The sequence below is a fragment of the Arctopsyche grandis genome, chromosome 5, assembly GCF_051622035.1.
Source record: "Arctopsyche grandis isolate Sample6627 chromosome 5, ASM5162203v2, whole genome shotgun sequence".
Lineage (NCBI taxonomy): Eukaryota > Metazoa > Arthropoda > Insecta > Trichoptera > Hydropsychidae > Arctopsyche > Arctopsyche grandis.
Window position 1 is genome coordinate 13,457,493 of NC_135359.1, and position 27,549 is coordinate 13,485,041.

Below are 27,549 nucleotides of genomic sequence, written 5' to 3' on the forward strand. Positions count from 1 at the left end.
AAAAATCTATCGGCATGAAACGACTTTAGAACAAATCAAACGGCGCATTATTACGTTTAATATTTACACATCACGTTTTTAATGACGTGTTTTTGAATAAATTTAAAGAATATAAAGGCGTCTAAATACTTATATTATTAAATATACATAGGTGACTCGTTGTAGGCCTACCTCATAAGACCATAAAATAAATCTTGCGAGTGACCACGGCTACGCAATATTTATCTTCGTATCAATACATTCGACATGGCTTATGGTTATGAGTCACGTCGTCTCTTAACGCCAAAGCTGGAGGCTTTTGTGGATTTCATCAATATTTTTAACCTTTTTTCGGTTGATTTATTACTGATATCATCACCTCGAATGGGTTGATATTCGCACGGGCGATGATAGCAAGAAAGCCGAATTATTTATTGGCGCAATGTTATGAATCAATCGAAATTCCGCGAGCCGATCGGATATATTTCGGGACTCGGGAGAGGAAGTTGCTATAAAAGTAGTGATTGCATTGATTCCGGCGGGTAAACAGAGCAACACACCGTTGGAAAATGTTGAACACCTCTGTTTTGGATCCATTCACAATTTACGAGTATCGCGAGAGCAGTAGCTCTCAAGCTAGTGGGCGTTACAAGTATCGATACCGAAAAACTAATTGATAATAAGGCAACGAATGTTAACGTCCACAATGTTAATTAACAGCGCTACCAGTTTTATCGATAAATATATACACATTTTTGAAGTGTTGCGGTGAATTGATCTTATAACGTCGCAATAACGATAAACGACTGATTATATTTGTTTATTGGTTTAAAATACACAACCATTGGCGGTTTCCATTGTTCGTCTATAAGTCTTGCAAGGCGTTCGCTGGAATAATGATTCTGCAACATTTATATGAATTTATCAATATAGCATTTGATGTTTACTGACACGATGAGTCACTATACATAGATATAAATAAAAAAAGAGGAAAATATAAAAATGAGTATTAATTAAAATTTGATTTATATTATTGGCAAAATTGAGTAACCTCGATATAAATTACAATGCATATTTTAAAATTTAACATAAAAAGTAATTTTTTTCTAAAATCATCAACTTTTTTTAACAATTTTTTATTGTTATTAATATATTGGTTTTTCCTTTTGTTAAAACTTGTATTACAATTTATAGCACTGTAATGATAATAGAATAAGGAAATATTCATTGCAAAATATTTAATGCTCAATAAAGCAGTATTATAACATAAAGGACAATAAAAGCTTTTCGGAATCAAAATTGAAGATTTCTCGAATCTTAACATCTCTAAATTATCACCCGTTGAAAATTTCAATAAAACCGTAAAACACTAATGACGTTGAAGCGCTCATTAAAAAAATCTTTTTTCAGAATTATGATATTTAAATTACAAAGTTCGATCCTTCAATTCTGGCACTGAGACGGAAGTTTTAAATAGAAGTGATCGCAGGCCGTTACCTGAGTTATTAATCTTTCCCGTCATTCTTCACCAATTAAGACTTTTAATTTCGACGCTGATCAAGATGACGGATGCTTTCAGCAGCAACGATTACATTTAAGTGGTAGACAGATTGAATGAATTAAATTACCCAGTCAATTCTTAATTCGACTCGATGATGTGCTTGAAAATTTGCATAGTCTTGTAAAGAAGGATCCACATGTATGTAAAATTCGAACAATAGGTCATTAAGAATGTGTTCCCAATGAAACTGATTATGCACACTTCGTGCATGGATTACACGCTTTGAGATTCGCTGAAACCACTTTTGTTTACTATCGTATTAAAAAAAAGTATGAAAATATTTAGTGATGGTGAGCGTGGACGGGATGAAAAGAAAGATGCGTCTTCTATGCGCCCACGTGTGTTGTGATTATAAATAGAATAAGGGCGCCCACGCACGTTCACTACTATAATGTTATGCCGGTCAGTCATCGGCCCGCACGGACGCATGAATGGATGCACCGTTGGATTCATCCATTCTTAGCACCTTAACCCTGACATGAAATGAATGAATAATAGTAGATGTGCACACGTACATACATATATTTCGGTCTAAGATCGTCCAAGTGTACGAGTACTCTACTTCCGGTCTTATATGACTGCGAAACAGTGTTCAAAACATTTTCCATGTAAATAGCTAAGTTTTATGTTACGCATGACAGAAGTCTCGTGTGATTTTTTTACATCATTGGATATCACTTTGTATGTATGTTATCTTGATCAGGTGGCACGTTATTGAAGATCATGTAGCGCGTTGTAATGTAGATACATATGTACATACATACATACATACATACATACATACACACATACATACATATGAGTATTTGTGATATTTAGAATTTTGTGGCTGCTGATTTAGCGAAGTGTTCGGGTGAGGATATGTGTAGTTATTTCCTTAGTGTATTGTAGTCCTTTTCTGGGGAAAAATTGTATTAAATAAAATAATGGATCCGATGCTTGTGATTGATAATTGTATGTGGTATGTCATTGCAATATTTGACTAATCAAATATGTAGGTGTATTATCATAATGATTTCATACATAAGTAGCAGATTACGATTATGAGGTAAATCGGATCCGATGATGGCACGAGTTGCATCAGAGCTCTAATACCACAACTGATAACTTTAATACCAATATTATCGTGAATACCTACATACCTCTTCATGTAACCATTTAATTAATGATGACCCGTCATATTTTAGCAGTATCAAGTTCAATTGATTGTAAAATTATGTGAATTAATAAATCCATCATCACATTGAGCCAAAACAGAAAACGTTGAAACAGTTCAATTAAATTTTAGTGCTGGTTTTAATTTTTCAATTTCAATATATTTTGACCGAAACAAGTTATGCGTAAAAAAATGTATGTATTTATATATGTACATATGGTTTTGTGCCTGTTGATATTTCAACGGGAGGTTTTGGAAAAGAATTGATACATGAACTGCACTCGAGGCTATTGTCACGAGCGGTTGTAACATACACAGTCCTCGCATTTATGTATATTTTCGTTTATATATTTATTTTATTTAATACTGAAAAATAGATTGAATGGCAATGGGCGGGTCACGTGGCTAGAAAAATGGACAAAGGTTGGACAAAAGAAGTAATAGAATGGTACCCGAGAGAATACAAAAGGGTAAAAGGAAGACTGCAGGGAAGATGACATTAGGAAAATGTGTGGGGTGAGATGGATGAGAGTTGCGCAAAACAGAGTTGAGTGGAAGCGTGTTGGAGAGGCTTTCATCCAGCAGTGGATTGTGAATGGCTGTCGGAAGAAACCGGACTCGTATGCAATTTTCAAAAAAATTCAACCTAGTATGTGTTTATAAAATATAGTATCAGAAAAAAGTTATGCATATTTAAATTGCAAGCGATTATAATTAAAAAAATATATTTGATAATATTTTCAATTACAAACAAGAGTAACATTTTGAAAACTTATATTGTGATATTACATATATTTTATATTTATTTGTTTATATTTCAGCCTTTCGGAAATTCTACTATGCAAAAATATCGATTATTTCTAAACTATACTTTCTAAAAAACATACATATCTACATTTTATCGAATATTACGGCCAGAACTTTTCTGAAGCTGGGCCCTGATTATTTGCATACCCCCTCTCCTCCGTCAATCCTGGCTGTAGATGATGATGATGATATATAGATACATATGTACAAGCAAACATCAAAAAGAGAGTATACAAGTAGTTAACTAACAATTGCAATATAACAAATGTTATTCTATCTAGTATGAGTTTTTTGAAGGAAGTTTACTTTTATAAACGTTAATTAGCAGTAAAAATCGGTTGGAAACTACTTTATCTCAAATCTCATGAATAAATAAGCAATAAACGGAATTAGATGACATCAAAACTTTGCCGCTCATTGTTATTTGAGAATAAAAAAAAACAAATAAACAAAAAAATCGCTAATGGTGTGTTACGCAGTTACGGAAAACATAGCGTATATTCCATTAGTCAAGATATGTAATTGAATACGAAATCCATATTAGCGTTAATCTGCGTCCGATCGCCGAAACACGAAGGTGAAAATTCGGCATTTATAATACGAAATGGATTGATCGGATGAAAAGCCGCGTTTTCTTCGGAATAGTTAGTTACCCGACGCGTTATCTCGAAGCCCACGACGAAAGCCCACGAAATGCGCGGCGCTTCCCGAGATAAGTCAAGCCCACGGGTGGGCTTTGCGCAATGGTTTGTTCGGTAATTGATTGCGATGACAAAACATATTCTTTCGGAGGTTTTCCCGCCACAATGTTGTCCGTTTCCGCACTTTTCAATCACCGTCGTCAGTCGAATCCCACATTTTGAATTGGTCGCGTGGGCGAGATGGCCAATCGCACAAGTTTCCATTTAAAACGCAATTCATTATAGCCTATTCACCATGGCCGGTGCATGCGCTCGAGGGCACCCCCCATTGAACGTCAAACGTCGTTATTATTGCTCCACTTTGGCGAAATGTCACCACGATTGACATTTACACAAATATGGATTGTGATCGTTTAGTTCTTAATCGTAATTTTTCTTTTGCGTTTAATTCCCACTGACCATAGAGTGTTACCGTAAAGTATTGGATTACGAACGGTCAATTTTGTGATTCATAGTACTCGTACATACATATATTATCTTCTTATATATGTATGTACATATACATACATAAAAATCAATTTTTGTCTGTCACGTATGCGTTCCTATACCATTCAATCGATTGCGATGAACTTACACGATTTATTGTGTAAGTGCATGTCCGCGATGGTTTCTGTAAAAAAAATCCCCAAAAACGGGAATAAGTGGCATGACATGGCAAATAATTTCAAATCAGTTCGCAACCTACGTTGTTAGGGTAAAATAAACAAACAATTGAATAATTGAAAAAGTGTTCGCCGTCTTCTATTGTTCTTTTTTAGTTCAAGTCAAGTCAAGTTCGCCGCCTGCGTTTTTCCGACAAATGGGAACGGGAATTGTGTGCTTACTGTGGGATTGCAACGCATGCCGGGTTCAGCTAGTACGTATATATATATATATATATATATATATATATATATATATATATATATATATATATATACATATATATATACATATATATATATACATATATATATATATATATATATATATATATATATATATATATATATATATATATATATATATATATAATAGAATTAATATATTAATATTTGACCGATTTTGGAAACATTGATTTTTTTAGACCAAATAAATGTCATTTTACGTTAGAAGGAGAATTCTATTCATGTTAACCCGCACGAATAAGGTTGACGTGTATAATTAGACAGAAAAAATATAACACACTCTCAGGAATCAAGATTTTTCTTCATAAACGGATTGGTCGTCTATTGTCTGGGTTCAACAGCTATCTATGTATGTATATCATACTTAATTCTAGACTAGCTCGGCAACACCTGGTATAATTTTTGCCTTCAATTCACACATTCATCATTTCCGTCAATGTATTAGTAAATGTTTAGATGTGTATTTTATTAAAAATTATATTTAAATATCGTGTTAAGTCAAAATGTCTTGGTCTTCTCTAATATTGTTGAAATTATTACATCCAAAGCTGGCATCATGACATTAATTTTCGATTCGTCAAAAAAATTATTCTATGAGATATTTCATCACTCACAGCCATTCGCCATCAACTGCTGTATGAAAGCTTCTCCATATTCTCATAGTCACACTTCTAGGATATTTCGATTCTAGGATATTTCGATTTCGATTTCAATATCTTCACTATATCCACTACCCTTATCAGACTTCTAGCCCACTCATTCAACATTATATCTCTCCTCGTTATACCAACCAGCGTTCCATACTTCTTTGAGTGCACTAGACCTTATGCAGCATTCTTGGGTTCAATGCCCAAGTTTCGCATCCATACGTCATCACTAGAGGTAGGATAGTCACAGTGCTATCCATTGTTCGGCAAACCTTTAACAATGCATTTACAACCTTTGAACAATACACGGCCCCCTCAGGCTCCGGTGACTAGTCATCACTGGCCATACACATTGATTGATGATCTTTTTCGTCATAACATACAAAACCACGGATGAGTATTTTCATAAAAACTTTACAGAAGGTAAAAATCAATTGGTGAAAAATTTTAATACAGCAGATACAATTCAAAATCGAACATTCTAAGCAGAATTGACTGCATCAAATTTAAGTTATGGATACAATAATATTCAGTTATTCCGAGAAGGGTTTTGGACCACTTGCCCTGATCTTCACCTCCAAAATCAACCAATAAGCGGAAACATTGGATCGTTTGGTGGTCATTCAATACGAAATTCCACAAAGCGTATTAAAATATGTGAATTGAAGAAGGCCATATCTTAATTAGGATTGTGTATGTGTAAAATACATCTAAGGTATTAGATGTATTTTACTTGATGAACGGTCTTGAGTTTTTCAATTTCATCAGCGAGGATTCTATTGCGATAAAATTATTGATGGATAGGTGATGTTTTTATGAATTCAACTCACTTTAACTAGTGGAATATCGATTAAAAACACATATTTTAAATAAAAAATTACACTATTCGGCAAATATCACTCACAAAAAGTAGTCCAACTTTGCAAACGAATCCTCAAATCCGAGCCGATCGTTCTTCATATTATATTGATAGAATTCGCAAGTTTCGCGAAGGTTGTTTGCGTCGGAAAACGCTGTTTTGAAACCTTGACAAGTTTTATACTTACTATCGTTCAAATCGCTAAAGTTAAACGCTTTAGGTTTTCTCTACGTAAAAAGTGTATAAATCGAGATCGAACAGGGTAGACAGACGGATAGATGGACGTTTACGCCATTTATCATGATACATACACAGCATTTGAGTCGGTTATTTAAGAGTGGCAACAAACTCGTATGTACATATGTATATATGTATGTATTTGCCCTGGCAAGAGCGTTTCAATCTACCACATGACGCAAGAAAATGATACATAGTGGCCGAGTGTTGAGATGATCCAGAACCTCTGTCCATGTATTCGCTAATTCGAGCGTGTACACCACACAATTCAATTAAACTCTATTTACATTATGATTTCGATACGTAGCACTTGCGAATCAAATATTGAGAAGTTAACGTCAGATTTAAGAAAACGTTTTTGAATTCCAATGAAAATTTTTTGGCTTACGATCCTACTGAGAAATCTGCCGTACCGGTTGAACTGCTGCCTGACTCAATCGTATGTAATTTAGCATGTCTAAATTTTATTGACGTGTTTTATTATACGACCCATGATTTCGATAATATATCGAGGGAAAATTATTCATAGGAGCGTGATTGATAGGATGTTCATATTAATTTTTATGGTAAAAGCTCGCATCTGATTATTTAGACATTTCGTACGTTTATGGCCTAACAGTAACGTGCTATCATAATATTATATTATATCAACTGACGACTTTTGTCGGGGAATTATTCCATTATAGTCATCCAGTGTATCATAAATTATATTTTCCTTTGTTCTAATTTGGTATGATCCTAATTGGATATAGATAAGTCATTTAAGCATTCCCTAGGAATTTTAGAATCATTTTTATTATTATGTATTTGGTTATGCTTCTTACAATTATTTAGAGAATATTACACGATAAATGCACAGTATTTAGTAGGTGCATACATATGTGTATAACAAAAAATATGGACAACTTTGAAAGAAAGATGAAGGTCTTTGATGTTTTCCAATGCCTTAATACCCAGTGGCGTGCCGTCATTGGACTTGAGGGACTAGCTGGTCCCCTAAAATCCTTTAGTTAATTTAAAACTATTAACAATTCAATTACAATAAATTAGTTTTCCATATTGTTCACTCACATTGATTAGCGAATTTTAGAACCCGGAATCGGCCTTAACGAGGTAGTGGTAGTGGTTGTGTATTGTTATGGTATGGTCCGCCGCGTCGTTCGTTTGCACGGACTCGCCGTCTCAATTTTCTTTCCTCCGCGGTACTAATTGTTATTTATAGCGGAATTGTTATGTAAAAGCGTTCCATCGACGATACTTTTTTTAATTATTCGTCTCTTCAAGAATTGATGGAATTTTCACAAAGATTATTCTGATTTATGTACATATATCAAATATCATTATGAATTTTTTTTTTGTTAAAACAAAACACATTTACAAATAACTGTTTGAGTACAAATATGACAAGGGACTCAGCTCGCGAAACGATTCCTTCAGAACAAATCAGTGCGAAACGCGTAGAAACAAATAACAGGGCCATGGAATGTTGTATTATCGATTGATTTTTCGACAAATCATTCAGAACATTAAGTTTTAAAGACAAACAAGGTATTATTAAGAAATATAGCTACTTAGGATATTTCTATTAGCACAAAATTGAAAAATATAGTCATAACATCACGGCACGCCACTGATACATAAATATTATACATATGGTTTGTAATAGATTCGTGAAAAATATCGTTTCTGGTCCATATGGCTAGTATCAGTAATTAATTTTGACAAATTCTGATATATTTTTAAAGTAATTAATAAAGCCCGGACCCAAAGGGTGCCGCGTATTGTTCAAATGTTGTAAATGCATTGTTAAAGGTTTGCCGAACCTTTTTTACAAAGGATTTACAACAATGGAACAAGGAGCGGCACCTTGGCTATCCTACCTCTAGTAATTACTGCCAAAACTTCACTTTATATGTACATATTTTGAAAAATGGCAAAAGCAAGATGTAAAATATTTCCCTTTCTAAAAATGTCACATATGTACATATATGAAAGATGTGGGTTTTTATTTACAAATGAATATGATGACAAATGTATAGGTATATGTAGGTTTCTAATAAAATCGATCAGATATTACTCCATCTTTAACACTACTGTGTTGATATTATTTTGTATTGATAGACATACTATAGCGTTGTATAATATTATTCTTAGAAGGATTGCTTCCACGAATCGATACAACTCCCAATCAACATAATGTAGAAAAACAGTGATGGATTTGAGTCTGCTAAACGATCTATAATTATGGCAATATTCATTCATTATTACAACTGTATAGAGCGTTAATCGGTGCAGGGGCGTATTCAGACGCGCACATTTAACGCCCCCGCACACGGGCACCATCCAAAGCCACAATCAAAATACCGAAAATTTCCAGATTACATCTCCAGACTTAAGGGATGATCCTAAGGTCCAAAGATAGCGGGTCAAGGACGATCGTCGTCCATCAACCTATTATGATAATGATGGTAGGCGTTCAGTTCCGGCAAGCAGTGTCGCAGAATCGGAGCGCGTGTAGGCCACAATGGTGTGGTAACCAATACTAAATACGGCAGCATCCGGTCTCTCTCGTTTGCGATTTGTGGACTATCCCACTTAAGTCCACATGGACTGATCCCTATCGTCGCTCGGGACCTAAATGTGTATACAGACTTGTTTCTCGGCCACGTGGATGGTTCGACGGGCAATTATGCCACTCGATGCAAAATCGAGTTGTAAACAAGTCGAAAGAGGTAGACGGAACATACGTCGAATTTTAATGTAATCAAAAGAGCATTGCCATTTAAGAAACAGTACTATATTTTAACAAATGCAATATGAAAACATTTGGTGTATAATCTGTGCTTATATTTTTTGGCATTGAATTTATAGAACTACCTATACAATCATACTTTGTGAAAGGATTGTAGAATTTTGTTGCTTTTGATTTTTATGTGTGAATATTATATGTACATTTGTATGTATATACGCTTTATAGTACAAATAATTATGTACTATAAAGGCAAAATCAGTCAATAGTGATAATAATTTGTATAAATATCATCTATTCTGAGATCATTTAAAACTTTTAGCAGTCAATCTTTATTATCATTGATTGTTATAAAAAAGTCGTATTATTTATCTTCAAATCTATTAAAGCGTTCAGAGGTTGACTAACCAATTTGAAAGCTTCTTTTTAAACTGTTTCTTGTCTAAAGTTATCCACGTGTTTTTATAAAATCTTCAAATAAAACGTTAAATTATTAGTGACGCTAAAATTATATATGTAAATATATCGTCATATTTTTGTTCGGAATACGATTACCTTAAAAAATTCAGTTGAAAAAAATGTTTCGCTTAAAATATTTTAATGAATGACAGTATGTATTTCTTACGCATAAACATTTTGATATTTACCATAATGGTTAGCAAATAAAATCTTTGAAAGATGAAATAAGTAGATAATACACTATGTAACCAACTGTAAACGAAAATAGGAGGTAGATTCAGTTTTCGAATTACACACACGTATCAGATACCAGAGAATGAATTCAGTTATTGATCAGAATGTTCAGTTTATGTAAGTAGTTCCATCTTTGTTAATGTCTTAAGAATAAGAATTTCTCAATGATCCATTGTCGAAGTCACGTGTGGCTGCATTTTGCACTCCACTGCCGTAAACGTTCAATAAAAACGGGAAAATTTATTAGTTGTCATAGTTTTCCGCTTGGAAACAGTTTGCGAGCTCACATCCGAGTATACATGTACGAGTATATCTATTTTGATCGATCACACCGAAGACGGAAGAAGCTCGTTGTCAAAAAACAACAAACTAAAACGTGGTTTCGAGTTTCACGATCGTAGATATGTATAGTTAAGCGTCGGGGACAACTTACACGACGTAACATTGTGCCAATTTTTTGCGACTTTCAAGCCAAAATAAATACATAGTTCTTACTTTTTAGTGCGGTGAGAGTGGAGTCATCGACGTTATGAATGTTATGATATACCCACTCGTCGGCTTTTCGAGTCCAGCTGTTAAACAATCGATAAAAATACTCCCCTAGCGAAGTTTATCTTTACGATTGCTTATGAAAAATGACGATTAGTAGTTTTGATGATTCGTCAACGACGCACATTTCGATATGGAAGTGATATCATCATTAGTAATTTTGAACATGTGAGATATGGTGTTCTAGCGAAACGCTAATAAAAAAATGTTTTCAGTGTTTGATAGGACTATCTTTTGGCTTTCTGAGAATCCGGTGAAAATATATATACTGCTGCAGTTAACGACTCGTCTGTCATTTATAAAAATGTGTTTGCCACGTGTTGTTAACTTCGGACACAGTATTGTTTATTAAATGGACAATTTGCTGGCGCCAACAACCCTAAAATGTTTAACAATAATTGCTGAAGCTTTCGGCCCGAACACGTGCACTTTCCAATGCTTTTAGCAAAAACTTCTCCAAGAACCTTTTTGTGAAAACTATTCTAAATAATAATAGCTTGGCTGTTTATTATACCGTTTTAGGAAGAGATTTTCTGTGGACTTTTAATTGCACTCCATGTCTAGGTACTATTTGCAAAACACACAAATTTGTTATACATTTTATATGTTTAAGGAATTTTAACAACAATGAAGGTAAATGCAGACAATTTTACGGTAGTTTTAGTACATCCATTGTGCACATAATATAACACGTTTGTTAAGGAGTAGTGAAGTTTTTAGCCAAAAACAAGTCGTAAATCGGTTTTGTCCGCAAAGACGAGGCAATAGAAGGCAATCGCATTTTCCTCAAAGTAAAAACTCAATTACGTTTTACGATGAAGGATGTAAACAAAAGAAAATTTTATTCGATCTTGCAAGTTTGCTGCATTAAAAAAACGGAAAAAAACGCTCGGATAATCAAAATTTTAAAGTTTTATTGAAAGTTTTAGTGTAACGTATAATTTTTATATGCACTGATATTCAAATTAAAATAAAAAAATGTATTGTACATAAATTCAAAATTTAATTTTAAAGTTACTGCTTACATAATTAAATGTAATTCAATATATTGAGACAGATTAGAATACATTATGCATGTATGTATACATATGTACATATATTAAATACCACCTATGACCGAAGGAGTGTAATAGAAAGATTGCTCTTTTATTGCATTTTTAAACGATGTTTCGTTTAATCTCAATTGAAGGCGAATTAATTGTTTCGATGCTTTGCTGAAGCAATTAATTTAAACGGGAGCGATCTTGATAGCAAAAAATTACGGCGATTACTAATCTCCCCCTGAGATCTTATGATGCAACTGCGTTTCGAATCTTAAAATTACCATTGTATAGACATTCAGAGACAACAATCCGTCGCACGCCGACAGGGAGTCCTAATGTTCTCGATTTAAATAATGGCAGGTGAGCGTCATTAGAAGTTGATGTAATGACCACTATTAACCATCGCGATAATTGTGCGTGCAAATTGCACCGACGACGATGTCCCACATGACTAATGCAATGATGCTGCACGCCCCGAATGAATGCACTTACCTTTTGTACTCTCCCGCCACTATACACAACTCGTGTGGGCGAACGTGTGTAAACACTTCTAAACATAAAATAACAAAAGCGAAGCTCTTCCTATTGCATTCAAAATTTATTGGCATCAATAAAAACGCTTGTTTTAAAATATCCACTCGGATAAACAAGGATATCAAGTCCTTTTAAATTAATCGAAACCGAACACTTTTCAGATAGTGCGCTTTTTTGAAATCGGTGCTTTTACCTATTAGAAATCCGATATCGATGCATTTAAGTAAGTATATGTTACTATTGTTTTATTTTTACAATGCTTTTATATCTGGCCTTCTGCTTCTATAAACTGTATGGATGTAACAATTTAAATTAAAATCATTTGATGTAAAATAAGAAAACAATTCACCCACTAGTACATGTAGTTTGAATATAGTTGTCAAAATTTCGAAACGATAAATTATCTGCTGTTATACATATATATACGTGCATATATGCATTGTAAATACCAGGTTATAATTTGTGCTAAGATTTTCAGACGACAGTAGTACGAGTATGTGGAGGTTTGCCAAAATATCAGTGGCTGTACATTTCACCATGTAGGAGAAAATTGTGAATTTTCAAACGCTTCTGGATAATTTTCCCATACGCTTTATAAACCAATAAAGTTTATTATATCATTAAATAATTCTAAGTTGATCATATTTATTAGACTAGCTGTTGAAATACGCGCAGGATGTAAATATACGTACACGTTAACAACAATTTATGAGACAGTCCATAATGAATAAGACATCTGAAAATTTTATGTCCACTGGACTGGACGTCAGGTTAAATAAATACTTATCCTAAATATATATAATATTCCTAATTCGGCGAGTATTATTAGCGTGGGTTCCAGTACGAACTATAATCGTAAGGCCATTATGATTAGCGTGTGCCGCTCACGTTGTGTAAATTATGGAATAATCGTTTACAACGAATCCAAATACACATTTGAGGAAGCTTTTGAAATTTGAAAACAAAGTTATTTATAATGATAGTACGGGATTAATTCGCGCGAATGTCGCTTGTGAAATTAACGATACTTTTTAAAGTTTGTTCTGCAGATGTAAATTCCGCAGACGAAATCGGCTTACTAGACATACAGATTTGTGTGTTACCTTTTCAGACAGGCAGTCTGGTGGTTCATTTTGGGGTCTTAATCTGTCCCAGGTGTGCTGTGAAATCCCACTTTTTGTGTTTGGATAATCCGGGTGCGAACAATGTCGTGTCCATTATCGACACGGCGTTGATGTTACGCTCCGTGTACCGGCGTAAGTTACGCGTCACGAGCGGCGTAATGTCCTCATCGAAAACATGAATATTATTGCATGTGTAAGTTCTGTATGCGATCGATCAAAGTGCTCGTATATTAGCGATCGACGATGATCTAATTGCAATGACAACATTTACCCACCCATTGGCATCATCGACCACCGCAAGATTAAAATCTAGGAAGCAAAGTGGACGGAAACGTAAAAAGCTTCATTGAGTCTATAACTACAATATTGTTAGTCATGTGAATAATTTATATTTAATTCTTCTGGTGGACTGAAATCGGATTCTTTAAACTTCCGCATTCCTACTGAGTCGACTTCCTTTTTTTTTTCTTAATTTAAGTGCTGGATTTCTACGTATTCATTGTGTGAAATTCGTCATTTTTAAAAATTTTATATGCTCGGATCTGTCGAGCATGGGAATTAGACGATTAATCCGCACGCCGATATTCAAATTGTTGCATTCGACATCGAAAGCTTAGGACAAGTTTGAGCAACACGATTTAAGGGTTTCGTCGTTGCTTACGATCACGACATTCCAAATGGCACATTGATTTCCATATTTTTGCCATTAATTTCGACTCCAATTAAAATCAACCTAAAGCACGTTGCTTATTATTATTCATCGAACGTATTATTTATCGACAGAGGCTTTCAATATTTTAAGGGTGTATTTTAAAAATACATACAAATAACATAATATTTTGAATTAAAAACTCTATTGAAAGTCTATCACTGATAATACTCAAGTTATAGACGTAGTATTATAGTAACAAGTATATTACAAACGGGAAAATAAATAATTATGTATAATTTATTTAGTATTTTAGACCTGGTTGAGAGTTACATTATAGATACTAACTATAAAATAATAAAATGGCAGAAACGCTGTTAAATATATTTATTATATAAATTAAATCTCGAAGCGCGTCTTTGAAAGCTTACGTAGAAGTTACCTATGCGGATTAAATTTCTATGTACATATTGGTATATACAACAGTAAAAGTTATATTTAAAATAAATTTGCATTATCGCAAAGCTAAAACTTCTAATGGTTAATAAAATAAAAGTTAACGAAATACATACGAATTTTTCATACAAGAAAAAATGATTTTCAACTTCTGAATTACCGCCATTTTCCATCCAAGTACCTTTGAATGATTGATTGTTTTATACATCTCACTGAGCAAATATTTGTGTATGGAAATGTTTCTTTACATATGTATATAGTAAGGAATGAATTTGCATTAAAGTTATTTTATTACACGTAAAGCCTAGAAGTTTATTCTTTCAATCGTTAAATGTAAGTTTTGTTAGTTGTAATAAAAATTCACCAAATATCAATTTCGCATAATGATTGCTCGCGGAAAAATTTAATATAATGGTAACTTAACATTTAACCTAGATAGAAATGTACTTTTTATTTTCAAACCGAAATTAAATTAAGTACCTAACTTTTTAATATCATGTAAATTTAGAAGTATTACAAATATTATAGTATACTTACATATGTACACATACGCGTACATATATGGTTTTATATTATAGGATCATAGTAAAAATCGTAAAAGTTGTTTTCATCTCTAGAGTAAATGTTTACACACAGACTAGTTTCATGCATTATTACGCGAAATAAAATATTCCCTTCTGAACTTGTAATGTGCCAAAAAAACTGAGACTATAAAGCAAGTTGAACTAGGTGTTTCCTAGAACGTGAAAAATGTTTGAATAATACATAGCTTTCACGCTTAAGAATTAACTTACACAAAATCATTATCCTACATATCATGCATTAACTTTATAGGATTATATTTACATACATATATTTTGAAATAGTAATCAGTATTACACTGGGTGTAATATCATCAAAAAAAAGTTTCTCTCGGTAATACACAGAATATTTTTACTATTTTATATTGACTCCGTATAATTTTTGAAAGAGACTTTCAAAATTTAGGGGGAAGGATTTGCAAGTACAATATTATTATTCGAGTTCGAGGTAGAATGCTTGGCGACCAAATGTACTTCAAACAGTACCACTGCATCTATGAATATAATCCTTTTCACGTGGCGCCAACGACCACCTTGCATCCAAATGCTTTCCCGTTACTTGAGCTTGGGTTGAAACTTGTAATATGAACAAACAAAAAATATTTCGTGAAACAAAAATGTTTGAATGATATGTAAATTCAACATTCAACGAGTGATACAGAGCGAACACACAATACAGCTATTGAGTAGTGATTCTTTGAAAACGTGTATCTTCCATGTTAATAATGCTTCCCAAATTAAAATTAGTAATAGAAATAATTCTTTAAGATAAAGTTATTTTTGCCAAATATCTACATTTATATGTATGATACTATCAGGGCTGTGGAATCGGAGCATTTCAAGCGGAATCGGAGTGGTAAAATTCTTCGTCTCCGACTCCTTTTATTATTATTTCCTTTAATTGATAGTATTAAGGTATGTGTCGACTAGAGTCTCTAATTTTATTGAAGTAAATCTACTAATAAATTTAATAATTTCTTTATAAGAATCATGAATTTAAATTACATTGTAAATTAAATCGTTGAATTGCACGTATTTTGATGTGTTGTGGTCAAAACCGATTGTTCTTCCGTTTCATACTTTTTTTTATTCTGATTTTTCTCATTGATTTATTTGTATATGAAATTCATACACACATGTTATACTATTAACTTTTTATTTATACCTATTTAATTACCAATAATTAAATAATAAATTGGGTTGCATGTCAATTTTTGATATCTTTTATTTTTATGAGAAAAGATGATCGATCGATCAAGTTGGAGTCGGATTCGGTAAATTTATAACCGACTCCTCATCCATGGATACTATTAAACTAAAAAAATCAGCTAATTACCTTATGTCAATTACTATTCATTCAAGATTTGTAAGACTTCATTGAGTTTTTTTTTTAATTGTACTTTGATCCTCCTGATCTCGGTTAAGTTGGCAAAAGTTATTGGAGAGTGTAAAAAAGAACATGAGAAAATGTAATTGGCGAAACCCATCGAAGAAAGACTGATTTCAAAGACGGTGAAATAATCTCTAGGAGGATAAAAATGTAAGCGTTAATGCCCCAATTTGAATAGAATAATGAGATGGATGAGAAGAAAAATGTATATGTACTGTCGAAGCTTTTTAGGAAATTTTTTGTTTTAACTTTATTCTAAATGTTAATAATGACATAAGGGATTTGATTTTAGTACTAAGACTTTTTTTAAATTTGCAGACTACGTATTTCCATATGCGTACTGTTGTTTACCCCCACCCCTTTGACATCTGTAAATTATTAAATCTGAATTGATTTCGTTTAATTCTTGTTTCATTTGATAAGAGTATATAGAAAAAAAAATTAAAAAGCTATATAATTATTAAATATTTTATATAAGAAATCACCAAAAACACTAGACTTATACGACGTCATCTCGAAGAGAATTATATGTGTTGATTTTTTTAGCGTCTAATGTGTCACAGAGTGGCGGCCGTGTTCTTCCGATAATAAATATTCGCCGGAAGAAAGCACTGTCCCGTGACAAAGTTTTCCAAAAACAAATACAGACCACTTACTTATCGTGTCAAAAGGGAACGGATGAGCACGTCGCGCGGAAAATATTATATTTTGGAGCTTTTTCTTCGACTTTCCCCCGTTCGGACACACGTGTAAGGTCGAAAAAGGGGAAGGGAATAGAGGCTGTGTATTTGCCACGCCGAGGCTCGGCTGGCGAGATTTATTATTTGGCACTTTGTCATAATTCTGCGCTATTTGCTGAAGGTTGATGGGAGAGAACCGACCGAAACCGGAGAATGCCAATAAAGCTGATATTGCTGACTTGCACACGCTCTCGCCATATATTTGCGAATTCCAGGTTGTGGCTGCGCTGGAACCAACAGTTCCAAGTCAATAAAGGAGTTTTGTTTTTCTTGGATTTTAAATCTTGTTTGTGTACAACGCCAAGGTGAAATTTGAGAAACGATGAAACTGTCGAACGTGCGTACGCGTCTCTATATGACCCGTATAAGAAATAAATAAAAATATGACTGCTAAATATTATTCCAGCCGAACATTCCAACCGATCAATTTCGTTTGTTATTCGAGTCGACAAAATTACCGCGTATTTGGGCAATGTGAGAAAAAACATTGTCATTTTAGCTTTATAAATTAAAAAAAAAGTATTCGTAAAAGTTACAAGTGCTTTTTTAACGAAATACGTTTTAGATTTAAACTCAACCTATTTATATTATACACAACTGTACTTGCAAATTTTTTGTACATATTAAGCCGAATTAAATGACTGCCTGAGTTTATTTACATAAACCAGGTTTTACCCGAAGTTCGTAAAACTTTCCCAAAAGCGATGGATACATTTTGGGGAATTCCAACTATTGTAGTAGGTAAAAAACATGAGATAGAACAGCGACGGTTGACTTGCATTAAAAATTTATACCATACGTTTTAAAAATGAACATATGAACATACAACATTCCAATATCAATAGAAATCATATCCAATGAAGAGTTGAAAAATGTTAATTAAATGAACTTACTTTTCTAAATGTTTTTCAGTGCGTTGACGAACTATCTCTTATCGCATGTGCTTATGACATATCCACCCTGAAGTTTTGCACCCACACGACGAGTTTTCTTCTGACGTAGCGTTGGTTTTGGCGGTTTTTTCCGGACGTGTTTCCGGCAGCTGGTGTGAATCACGAGGACATCAATCGGACGTCCACTCACGAACTCCACGCATTCCACTGATTACAATTGAGTGAAATTATGACACAGTTAACAGTTGATATAATTTTGCAAACTTTTGACGTTTGTTGGCAAAGGAACCGACGGACGTGTTGCCACCACGCGAGCCAGCCAACGAATGTCTGAGAGAAGGCCTCAGTCGCGCTTTGCTACTCCCCTCCTACTGCTTTACTTCCACATTGCCGACAAATTTATTGCCAGGATGGAACCAGTCGGCCACAGCTTCCGAATTACTCATACTCTGTTTGAAATTATTATATATAATCAATTATAATATTTCAAAACATATCTTATGACCCCTACTTTTGCGAAAACTTCGACTGTACACACACACACACACGCACACACGAAAAGTCTACGAACTCTCTATTAAATTGTGTGGGCAAATGCATATTTTTAATCATCAAATTATTCAAAATACCTATGTGCAATAAGCGTCTTTTGCCAGAGAACAAATGGCCACACGTAGGTATATAACTGTGTTTGTTCGTGAGACTTTTATACACAGATAGTGAATTGGCGATTGTAATCGCTGTGACGTTATTATTGTCTTACGGAATGTTATAATAATAATTTTTAAATGCCCCAGTTTTAAAATTAAACCACCTACATACATATGTACATTCATTCATTCACCCGTACATATATTTGGAGATTTTATTAAATTAATTAATTATTTTTCTATCTGATGTTTCGTTCGAATTGTAAAAACAATGATTCATTTGTAATTATAAAAACAAGAAAGTTTCATATGTGTGTGTTAATGTATTTATAAAAATTTATATTACGCAATAATTTAGATCTTATATTAAAAGTGAGCGCAAGTTCTCACGCTTGTATTTTATTATAAATATCCTTATTTATAATGATGTTCTTCATACGATTGACATACGATAATAATAATAAAAATATAAAATTTATTTATTTTTCTCAAGTTAATTCGTCAGTATCATCTGAATGCACTCCGTTTGCATATAAAAATTTCGTTTCACAAATAATTTTCTTTATTTTACGATTCGTGTTTCCGTGGGAAATTGTAAATAATTTAATTTGAGCTTTTTGAGTTGTTTTGTTTACGAATACTGGTCGAGAAGAATATATTGGTAGAATTTCTATCACTCTTGTTCACATCGCCTGCAAATGGAGTTCTCTTTTACGTTTTTCGTACAAATGGTCACCGTCGAATCACATTCTGTCCAAGGGCGGTTTCATTCTCTTTTTAACTTTATTCGAGAGACCTGGATGCGAGGCATCTTCCTCAAAACTCTAACAAACAATCCAATTTGCTTTTTCTGGTGGGAAAGTTTTTGTTTGCCTAAAATCGACTGCATTTCAATTCTTGTTTTAACACCAACGAATTTACCTCGAGAATACGTTTACAAAATTTATTATTTTTAGTCGAATACTTTTATGTACATACAAAAAGGTATATCTACTTATATTGTTTTGATATTTTCGCATGAGTGAACTATCATGCTAGTTTTTCAACCGTTCATCAATCATCCATATTTGTAGGTGTTTAATGCGATACGTTTCATTCCCGTTCTTAAATATATATGTAGATACATTATATTAATAAAAATTAGACTGAATAAATTTTCCATATAAGATTTAGCTGTGTTGTGAAAATTGCAAATTTCTTGCAAACCATTGTAGTGGGTATTTGTCTATGAATGAAAATGAGAAATGCACCGTTTGCTTGCACCGGAAAATTGGCAACTGACATCGCAGATTTATTAGCTCGATAAGACAAATTGATGCATGGGTTGGTTGAACTTCAGGTTCTAAATCTTGTTCCGGATCAGAAAAGGTTTAAATCAGGGCTGCTGACGGAGCAATTCGTATAAACGCTACTGTGTTAGTATGTTTTTAATTTCCCTATATTTTTTTGCGATTTGGAAACGCTATCGCATATAGTATGTAGAATGATGCTATAGATACTTCGCCAATCGTCTGAAACAAATTTTGAAACTTTAAAAAGAATTGCAACCATGCTTTACGTGCGTTCTATGTACTTCTAACTCGGAGCAAGGAGTAAATAACACCCCGGTGTGTTCTGGACGTGAACGACATTTTAAAATCTTTAACAAATGTCGAACTTCGTCTCGAAATGAAAATATAAGTATATGCACATATATGTATAATACGAAGTGTCGGACAAATGGGTCAACAATTTTAAACGATATTTTTATTCAGACTTCATTGCAAATAATATTTTTGGCAGGCTAACAATTTGTATTGATGAGTATTTGTATGTACATTTAATATAAAAAATATTTGTAGGTATGTACTTAATGTAATTTCTAAATTCACTTTGATAATGAAATTTATGTAACTATGTATGTACATATGTACTAGTGAAGATTTTTTTTCTAATCGCTCTGATTATGATTTATAGCCGCATACATTTTTCATGTTTATTACATCATATATGTATGTATATGTAATAATTTAATTTTGTTTGGATTTTATTTTCAGTTCTAATGAAAAATATTGAACTTTACTTATTATAGCACATATCAGTGGCGTGCCGTGACTTTTAAAACTAGGGACTAGGTATAGACAAAAATATACGTACATATGTACATATATACATATATGCATGGTAAACGAACAAGAATAAAAATTTCGATTTTTTGACTTTCGATGCGGTGACGGCCACCGAATGTATACATATGTAACAGTGGCGTGCCGTCATTGGACTAGAGGGACTAGGCTTCCCCTAAAATCTTTTACTTAAAATTTAAAAACATCAACAATTCAATCACAATACATTTAAATCGTTGACCATATTGCTATTGTTCAGATATTGTTCGGATTATTGTTCAGAAACCGGAATCGGCACTACCTGAGGTGGTAGTGGCAGTGGATTGTTATGGTATGGTTCGCCACGTCGTTTCCTTGCACGGACTCGTCGTCTCAATTCTGTTCCCCTCGAGTGATTTTTTTTTTATTTACTCGTCTCATTTATGGAATTTTCACTAAGAATATTCGGTTTTGTGTCCATCATTCATTATTCTGGACTTTTTTTTTATTAAACTTTTTGTAAACAAATAAGTATGGCAAAGGACTCGGCTCGTGAAACAATTCCCTCAGAACAAATCAGTACGGAAACAAATAACGACACCTTGGAATGTTGCATTCTCGATTGATTGCTCGATAAATAATTAGCAATATTGAATTTTTAAGAGAAACAAGCTGTTATTAAAAAAGTAGGCTACATAGACATACATACATATGAAGAGCATGTAGTATATACATATATCAGTGGCGTGCGTTAAAATTCTCTCTCTTATTGTTGTACAGGCTTACTTAATGTGCGCGAGCAGGATACAAGAGGAACAGGCTGTTCTTCTTGTATCCTGCCCGTGAACATTAAGTAAGGCTGTACGACAAAAAGAGAGAGAATTTCACCGCACGCCACTGATATATATATATATATATATATATATATATATATATATATATATATATATATATATATATATATATATATATATATATATATATATATATATATTTTATATATATACATAGTACTAGTGCTTCCAATCGCGGAAGATTATTTCAGCACCGGGATTGCGGTGCTAGGAATTTCCAATCCCGGGATCCCGGTGCTAGCACCGGGAAATCAAATGTATAACAAAAAAAAAGTTCAATTGCATATTTTCATATTTCAAAACCGTTCAATTTCATTTTGAAAACTCTCCCGATATTTCACGCAAAAAATACTCCTCATATTGGCGTTCTTGTTTTCAGAGTTTGGCTACATTCTTTAAATTTTTGGTTCGCTTCCATTTCTAGATTTCTAAGATTAAGTAAAAGACATCCTTTAATGTAATCAAATAAAGTAAAAACATCACTTTGATTGATTGATTCGTTTTTTACAAATAGTTTATACCGTCTATTAATTATTCATCGAAACAAAAGAGTGTGGATAAGAACCCAAATATTTTCAGACAAAAAAATTGAAAGCAAGCTGAAAAGAGGCTAGTAAAAAAAAGAACACCTATAATGGGAGGTACCGTTTCCAGTCAACTTGAAAGTTTGAAAAAAAATTACTTCGTATCGATAGTAATTTCAGTAACCGATACTAAGTTTCAGTTCGAAAGGACGAACGGTGTTCAAAAAATCCCCAAAATACACTGACGTACAGACACATATACAGACACTCACACAGACACACAAACACACGTGAAAATATGATCAGTGATCGATTCTGAGTTCGAATCAGTCAAAATATGATACAAACATCATTACAGTTGAGCACAAAATCTGTGACACAATACAGGCAGTTGATACAATTTCGTTGCAACGGCAAGCCGGCGTCAAAACAGGTCAGAGAAAACAAATGACTATGACTGTCATTGCTCATCCCACCATTTTTCATTATATAATGTTGTTTTATGTTTTTTCTTTATTATTTTTGTAAAAATGATATTTTTATAGAAATTATGCCAGCACCGCAATCCCGGTATTCAGACTAGTTTCAGCACCGGGATTCACGGTACCAGAAAACACCGGGATCCTGGAATCCCGGAATCCCGGGATTGGAAGCCTTACATGGTACCTTTTACCGTGCATACATTATTTTCGATCTTTCGATTTTCGATCTTTACTTTCCTATATTTGCTTTTCGATCTTTCGACTCTCGATGCAGTGAACCAGATCCGTATATGTACATTCAATTTGAGAATCCTGGTGGTAAACTTGAGAGTACTATTAAAATCTATCAAAAGATTCGAAAGTGCATACACCATTTACTTCTGAAAATTTGAAGGCTGAAGCAAAATAAATAGAAATTAATTCGTTTTCATTTTGATTTCCAAGTTATTTTTTACTAATAATGAATACTGATTCATTGAAAATTATACCCATCAGTAGCATTCAAAACTAGTACTATTTCATGTGTAGTATTTGAAGTTTTTTGTAGTTTATTTCATTTTTTTTTTTACTATCTTAACTGAATTCAGGTCCACAATGAAATTCAATTTTGGTGCTTATACTATTCTTTTCCTGCCTCGTTCAATTACCAAAATATAATTCTTGGAAGTTTTATAGACAACATGCATAATGTGAATTCATCCATTTGCTTAACCCACCCGAGCGGTACGGTGGGTGCATCAAATTTGATTATGCACACTGCGAATTGATGCAAATTCGCCACAGACCAGATCAGGAGCGGACTGCAGTTTGAATTCTAAACGTATTGAATTTTTAGATAAGGTTTACAATATTTTATTTCAAAAATAAATCAACATCGGATTTTGTACATATAAGACAGTTGAGCTTTTAAGATAGTTTATCTATAAATTAGGTATTAAAGATTGTTGATATTCAATACGGGCCTGGTCTGGATGTCGAGACTCTTTTCACCGATTTTTCAGCGATGCGACATTTTCGCCATGATATAATATCCCGGTTTCGCAGCCGCACCTCACATTCAAATGAAGGTGTTTTCGCGCATTTTTTTATTGTTTGCTTTGGCCATTGGGACACGTCTTGCAACGCCTCGGAAGTTGTTGATTTAGAGGGGGAACCTCTTGCATTATTCAGATGCTGCATTCAGGATGCATGGGTGCATATGTAATTTACGCGGGCCCTCGAAACGAGTGCGCACGCGCAACTCATGCGCTTTTGTTTCGCATTCGGACTCGATTCTAGCGAAACTTTCATTCAAAAACATATCTAAATGCATATTTATGAGCTTGAAAAATGCCACACGTTAAAAATAAAAATCTTCGCCATTCATAAGTGAAGTATTTTTGGGTAGGTACGCGTACCTTAATTCTCATAAGTGTGTTTGCCGGTTTTCTTTTTTTCCCTGTGCGCGGCAATAACAGAAGGAAAAGGCTCTATTCTTCTCGCAGCAAAATCACCAACTGACTAAATGCCGAGTGGGATTTGTGCCAGAACAGAAAAAAATCTGACAAATCGAGCAGAAAGTAGACTAATATATTTTTTCATAGAAAATCGAACTATTTGTATAATTGCCTAGTTGCTATACAAATATTAATTCGATTGAATAAAAGTAGCATATATGTATGTATGTATATATATATATATATATATATATATATATATATATATATATATATATATATATATATATATATATATATATGCAGTTAGATTCAATTATAAAATTGTATAACATGATTCTGACATTTAGACAGTCTAATTTTAATCGAAAGGTCTTTACAATATGTTGTGTGATCCGTAGCGTAATAACCAAGTATACATACATATTATCGATTATCTTTTTCGAATGTTTCGGAACAGGTCTCTTTGCCCTTTTTTAATCGAAGCCAATTTACTTGCATCTTTGTCGAAAACATCGACTTTAATCATATTGGGACATGGAGAATGGATTCTAAGGTTGTACCTGTCACACACAAATATTATTATTAAACCTAAAAATTAGCTGAAAATGTGTAAGAATGTATGTATTACATATCGCACTGAGAAAAAGCTAAAATTGCTGCAATTCTATTATTCCAAGTACAGGCTTCAATCATAAATTTTATTCACATTTTATATCCTATGTTATTGGCAATTATTAAAATTCAAATAAATAAAATGTTAATCGGTAGTTATTATTGTAGCTTTGGTTCTTTATTTTACGACCACAAATAAGTAAAAAAGGATTCCTGTGAGAATAATCTTCTTACGACGTATTTGTTGTTTTGTCGCGTCGTCTTCAAAGATAATCTAAATTAGAAGATCTTTTTGAGATGACTATAAATTGAATCCGAATATTTTGACGAGCGTATCCTACAGTTTTATTTCCCTGCGATAAAATGTGTTTTTCGATTTCATCATTTTTATTTCATTTACGTAGGTATGTACAAACATACATATGCATATAAAATATATTGTGTATGTAAATATCAACAAAAAATATTTTTTTATGAATTCAATATCGACTCTATTCCATGATCAATGTAATAGAGTTAAGTTACATAATATTCTACAATAATACTTATATATTTTTTACTTATTTTACTGCTTACACTTGCCTTTATGTTCATTATATAAATATTCGATTTTTTTATAGCTTTCCACATTTCCCTAACACGATTGAGAATAAAAATACGAAGCGATAAAATAACGCAAGAAGAAGATCGGATTCTTATCATTGAAGTGGTATAAAAGTACTGCAATTTTACTGATGAAAATGTTCATAGTAAATAAATAACACTCCAAAATAAACTAAATGAATAATTTCGCGTTGAAGCCATTTTGTTTTCTTCGTATTAAGCATACAATATATACACACCTATCAATTCCATTATCTCGTATGTATATGAAAGTTTTGCGATTTGCAGAATCTAAACGGGTAGCTAGTACATACAAACATACATAAATTGATTGTAATACTAGTGTTGTTTTTCCTTCGTGTACAAACTGTATTTTCCGTTGTACATACACAAATATTGACGGGAAATGCTTGAGCTTTCGCTTAAATGCCGTCCAAGTATTGTTTCTGGGACATAATAAGGGCATATTGGAAACACATTATGCTCTATAGAAATACGCGAGCGCAAAGGTCTTTCAAGGTTATAGTAGATTAAATGTCGACGAAAACTCGAAAATATGACCTCCATACTTGAGTTATACGCTGATAAAACATACGCACAATAAGGAACAATATCGCGAAACATTTCGCAATCAGCACATACATCTCCATTCCACGGTTTCCTCTTACGTATTATATCACAAACACACGCGAATCATTGTACACTTACGTATTTTACGTTCTCATATGTATGCAAGTTTCACACGCGACTTATAGAAGATCACTTATTTATGAAACATGACTAATTTGCAACGACATAAATTGAACGATGCGATTCATGTTTAATTGCGCTCATACACTAAATACCTGTATTTGTGTTATCGATCTTGTGAAAGTATTTGATATATGTAAATCTTGCGATGTTTACAAGTCGTGAAAATTGCGCAATGACATCGGTACCGATATATTACACAATTAATGTCTTTAGCAACGACAGTTTCGTTAAGATTGTCCGAAATTGAAGACGATACTTCTGCTTAATGTCGCATGTTGAAGAAAATTAAAAAAAAAATCGAACGTTAAGCTATAATTTTCTCATTGAAAGTTTGCTCTATATTCAAGGTAATATTGTATTTTATGTGTATGTAGGTATTAAATAGTTACATACATATATACGGTTAGATACTGAGTCTCGTCCTGATACTTAGTTACGTGTTTACTAAGGCTTCCATCCCACGATTACCGGATTGCTTCCCGGAGCGGTGTTACAGATTACATCACTTCATCTCAATCTTCTTAATTTACAAGGAATATATATACGTGCTCATATTTGGGTGTCTTTAATTAATCAATATCAATATCAAGGCTACAGTTAGTTGACACATCATGGTCTTAACTGGAACAGTCAAAGTTTAGAGTGATCTGCTCTATTAAATAATGAAGTTTTGAACTGTGTAATGGGGAAGATATGATCATAATAAGTATTTTTATGTTTACATTACACTAGCCCAAGGCGTTTTTTGAAAAAATAAATACCTTTTCAGAAAAATTTATAATCAACTTTATGTACTGAATTACAAGCAACGGTTGAAGTCTAATGCAGTGTGTCTATTTGCAATATAACGTAGTGATTACAACTTTCTGTTTTGATTGTTATTTTAATGATCATAAATCCAAAGCAATTGCAATGTTTATTATATCGATGCATCATGAATCATGTATAATTGCATGTATAAGGTAAACTTTAATATTTTGATTTACTACATGGCATTCTAAGAAACTGTGAAGAATATCGATTTAATGTATTATCGATTCATCATCGATATATTTACTTTGTTAATAAGGTATGTATGTACTTTTAGAGTACAAACTTATTGCGGAATTCCAGTACGCGTCTCATTGGAATTTAGTAAATTTTAAATATTTATACTCGGTTAATGTTCTGCCCGTTGATATTTCATCAGGTGGATTTCAAACGTATCTAAATGCAAGTGGTTGAATAAAAAAAAAGGCATACGTACGTAATATATGTATATATTTAGTTCCAAAACCAACAACACTATTCATGCAAAACCCAATGAACCGCGA

At 33.1% G+C, this 27,549-nt stretch overlaps 1 protein-coding gene across 1 annotated transcript in view; it reads right to left on the bottom strand.

The window, feature by feature from the left end:
* The window catches only part of LOC143911935 (uncharacterized), a 31,975-nt gene extending 13,647 nt beyond the window's left edge, over positions 1-18,328 (bottom strand). The window contains exon 1 of the mRNA XM_077431036.1: positions 18,236-18,328. The gene's annotated coding sequence lies outside the window, so the exon portion shown is untranslated. The remainder of the gene's footprint in view (positions 1-18,235) is intronic.
* Between the last annotated feature and the right edge of the window lie 9,221 nt (positions 18,329-27,549).